This window comes from Euprymna scolopes, chromosome 10 (assembly GCF_053919585.1).
Source record: "Euprymna scolopes isolate OS-2025 chromosome 10, ASM5391958v1, whole genome shotgun sequence".
Taxonomy (NCBI): Eukaryota; Metazoa; Mollusca; class Cephalopoda; order Sepiida; family Sepiolidae; genus Euprymna; species Euprymna scolopes.
The window spans coordinates 91,523,533-91,528,532 of NC_136491.1; the positions used below are offsets into that span (position 1 = coordinate 91,523,533).

General features: G+C 33.4%; 1 protein-coding gene across 11 annotated transcripts in view; it reads left to right on the forward strand.

The window, feature by feature from the left end:
* Positions 1-5,000, forward strand: part of LOC145286125 (cadherin-23-like) — a 1,312,625-nt gene that overhangs the window by 1,027,588 nt on the left and 280,037 nt on the right. The gene's annotated exons all lie outside the window — the stretch shown is intronic.

The following is a 5,000-nucleotide window of genomic DNA, read 5'->3' on the forward strand; positions in this document are numbered from 1 at the left end:
TATTTTTAACGGATCATTTAATAATAGTTTGAGCGTTTGCAAATGGACAGGGAGACCCGAGTTCAATACTCGGTCAAGTTATGAAAAATACTATCAAATATACTATAATACTATACAGAAAAATACTATATAAATATAATATAAAATATAATTTCGACTTAATGTCAAGCATCTCAAATTATGCCAGGAGTTATCACCATGACATATGAGGAAGAAAAAGAAAAACAAAAGCACAAACTGTTCAATTTACTGAAGATTAATTTTATTCGGAAATTAAAAAAAAAAAATATTAATAAATAGCAACATTTGTTAAAAACAATTTCACACTCGTCTGGTCTTTTTAACCGTTAAATCTTAAATTAGGATCGACTGTTTTAAACAGTGAATTTCCTTATACAGAGTGACCCCCCCCCAAAAAAAAAATGCTAAATGGAGGCCATCTAGAACATATGCTGTAGAACGGAGAAAAAAAGGCCAGAGACCCTAGTGTTTTGATGTTTTGAATATAATAAACTAATTAATGACCAAATTTTCATTTCATTCGGACAAAACACTAAGAAACAGGGCCTAATTAGAGTTGGGGCCCGTTTTGGGGGTCACCCTGAATATATATATATATATATATATATATATATATATATATATATATATACCCCTTCTTAATGTTTGTAATGAAGAAATTATCAAGTAAATGTCATTCATTCATTAGCTTTGATATTGATCCATTTCAGCCCCTTTATTAAAATCATAGTGAGAGATAAAAACTAAGCGTAAAAGGTAAGCGTAATATACACAAAGAATTTTACAAATATTAAAAGATTATATTTTAAACAAAATAATAAATATATATATATATATATATATATATATACAGGGTGACCCCCCCCCTAAAAAAAAAGCTAAATAGAGGCCATCTAGAACATATGCTGTAGAACGGAGAAAAAAAAGGCTAAAGACCCTAGTGTTTTGATGTGATGTTGTGAATATAATAAACTAGTTATGACCAAAGTTTCATTTCATTCGGACAAAATACTAAGAAACGGGGCCTAATTAGAGTTGGTACCCGTTTTTTTTTGGGGGGGGGGGGTTATGTCGTTTAATGCTATTGTCCTAAACACTTAGCATCACCAAGGGAAAATAAAAAGTAAATGGAGCAATCCAACTATAGGAATAGCATCCTCCTATACACATCGATGTAAGAACGTATGAAAAGGGAGCCTTCGGGTTGCCATCGACAACAATTGATCCATTTTTTAATGCTAGTGTCTAAATATCACACGTCGATCAATAAAGCCTAACATGCAGATTGCAACATTAATGAGAAAACCCACAATACTTTCATAAAGTACTAACCTTCAAATAGAACGTGTCAAATTTTTACTCGGTTGAAGTATTCGTTTACAAATTAGATATTTATGTAAACTAGTTTCAAGTTTTTAAAACGGCGGAAAAAATTGGATTTTGTGTGTTGATAGGTGGGTTCCCTCTAACACGCTAGAAAAATACACATTCCTGACAAGCATCTTATCTATATGCCTATAATGCTGAGTTTTTTTCACTCTTACATTGATATTAAAAACCTACCTTTTCTCTTTAAAGATTATCAAAACGGACTACTAAATATACTCAGTTATGGATATGCGAGCGATTACATGAAGTTTAACTAATTCCCATAGTTCTTCAATTCTAGCCGATTATACCCAAGTCGTTTTTTTGTTTTTGTTTTTTTTCGAAATCATTACTATATATTGGGTACAATATAATAATCGATAGAGATTTGACTCTGGCTATTCAGGCTAAAATTACAATGTAAGTTTAACATGAACAAAAAAACTTAGGCACAAGGCCAACTCAAAAGGAGGGGGTATGGAAGTCGTTGGTCATCCTTGTTACTCCAGAACTAAAAAGTTTCTCTTAGTTAATATCTTCCTCCGCCATAATACCGCATTCACCCTTTCGTATTGGGGGACGTCCTACTTAGAACCCAGTTGTTTCAAACATTACACTTTGATCTTGGCCCCGAAGGTCAAGTATCATAGTTGATTGATCCTTTTTTTAGCCAGTCTATAGTGTCTTTTTTATCTGTATAGTCTTGAGCGATTTCATCGTAAAATACACTCAAATATGATATTTTGATTTCTACAGATTTCATATTAATTATTATAAATACGAAATTAACATAAAACAAAATATCATATTTAAATGTATTTTACGACTGGGCAACGCCGGGCGGCCTGCTAGTATCTCTATACAGCCACCATTCGTCCATGCATCGAATATTGCTGCCACATATAAGCCAGTACATCAACCACCGGTGTCTCTCTATTGGACAGTTCAAAAAAGCGTCGCGAATCTAATAGATCCCGCACTCCTAACTAAGCTATAACCACTGTTCCATCTCCGCAATGTTGCATCCCTATGCTTGTTTTACTACTCTAATTGAATGTGCTCCGACGAACTTGTCGCAGTGGTTCCCCTCGGCGTAAATACCTTCGACTAACTCGACGAGCAGCAAAATCTCACATCTTCACTATAGAGATGTCCAGATTCTAAAGACCTTTCTATGCTGGAAGCCTCTTCTCTCGAGCTGATAGATTTTTTAATTGCCTTCTTGTGTCCTGCTTCCCCAGTAGCATTAACGTTCAAAAATTTAAGTGTAAAGTGAACAGATATCTTGCTACTTAACTCCCTACCTAAAGTATTCCTTTAAGCATGGTCCCTAATTCACAGAAGTTCTTTACGTCTCGTTGGTAAGTTGCCTTGTTTTGGGTAAGCAATAGTAAAAAATATATCTTGATTTAATTAAACAGAAAAAAATATCTTGCAGATTGTTTCGTTTTGTAGATATTTTTTTTTTTTTTTTTTTTTTTTACGAAGAAATAATTTTTTAGTTGAAATTTTTAAAAATTTCATTAAATCAGTACGTGTACCAGGAGGTGGGTTTCAGGCGGTTAAGAGGCAAAAATGTTCCATCCAATAAATCTCACACCGTTCCTTCTAAGTTTGCTTTTATTGATTTTTGTTAATTATTCAGAATTCCTATCGATTAAAGCACTTAAAATGGAGCGATACTCTTCCCTCGCCGTCTAAAATTGTTATTAGTAAGTTTGTTTGTTTTGTTTTTTTTGTTTGTTTTTAATTCGTTTGAATAGTGTTATTAAACTCTAAAACATTTTTTAGCAGTCGCTTCGATTTAGTAATTCAATTAAAGTTACTTTTACAGAACACTACCCATATCGGCACTAATGTTTGTTACGATTGCGACTTACGGAACAGACCGGAAATGACTGAATAGTTTGTCGAACAGCACACATTCTCTATTTCTGTGTGGCAGAACCTGCACTTGACATTGCCGACACAACTCATTTTCTTAAATATATTGATCATTAAGCCTTGATCTTGGGCATCTATTATAATCCCCCCCTCTTATCATAGTGGATTCCTATATACAATGCCTTTCCACGGGACAGTTAGATACCAGGGTCGTTTTTTTTGTTTTGTTTTTTTGTAACGTGGAGAAAAAGACAAAAGATTTAAATGTCTTGGTTGCTAAGGATTTCTCATCCACTGAAAGAGAAAAAGAAATCAAAGTGCAGCATCTGAAGAACAGATACTACACTTTGAGATATTAAATCCTTTCTTCAGGCTAAAATTACAATGTAAGTTTAACATGAACAAAATTTAGGCACAAAGCAAACTCAAAAGGGGGGAAAATGGGGTTGTTGGTCATCCTTGTCACTCCAGAATTAAACAAGTTTCTCTTAGCTCGTGTCTTCTTCCACCACAATACCGCACTTACTCTTTCGTACATGGGGACGTCTTACTTAGAACCTAATTGTTTAAAACATTACACTTTGATCTTGGCCCGAAGGCCAAGCATCATAGTTGATTGATCCTCTTTTTAGCCAGGGCGTTTTTTATCTGTATAGTCTTGAGGGACTTCATCAAAAAAAAAAAAAAAAAACTTAACTAAAACCTTCTTTTAAATTTCTTTCTGACTTGAAGTTAGGCTCAATTAACTACCATTTCAGAATGGATTTAATAATTTTATTCAAATTAGGAAATGAATCAAATTAATTTCTGTTCAATTTGTGGAAGGAAATTATTAAACATCAATTGTTCGCAATCAAAAAATACTTCATCAATATATCTATTATAAAAGTGACGTCGTTTTATTTAAAAACCGACTTCTAAAAAGTGCCGTTAAAAGAAATTATTTACTTTTAGGAATTGTTAGTCCTAAATCTAATAATACAATAAGAAAAGTTTCGTACATACGTTATCACCTTTCACCATTTTTTTTTAAGCTATGGGTCGCCCGATCATAGAAAATGCAATGCAAAGTATCTTTTATTTTTGTTGTTTTCAATTTCATCTGATGCTGCTGTTGTGTCGAACGTGACACTCTGGCTAAAATACATTTTCTTCGCCTTCTAGCTATGGTCAAAATATAATATTTCTTAAAAGACGACACAATTGTATCGTAGGGTTGCCTTCTCACAGACATCTATAGAATAGAAATATAGTTCAAATACCTAAAAGGGCTTTGGAGATAGCCCTCCATAACCCGATATATTCTAAAACTATATAAACCAGAGTACTTATCTAAGTATTATTCAGTTTTTACTAATGTCATAAAATAATATGGTGAGGTCTGCGTTCACGCCGGACATCAATAAAATGAGGTTTGTTTTAGCACAGCAGCAATATATCACAGATTATTAAAAATACAACTTTCGAATTGTTATGGTTACCGCTAATGAATAACTAGCTTTATAAACCATTATCAGGATAGTCCGACGTTTCCCGGGATTAGATATTGATCAAGGAATATTTCGAACTCTCATATTTTTGTCATCGAAATCGATGAAATCGATTGATCAAATCGATTGATTGCCTCTTCTAGTTGATGACCCATCGCGATGCATCTGGAGGAAACTTCATATGACTTTCACTGTAACTTATTTCGCAATACATGGTAGTCTACATTGCACTGTAGA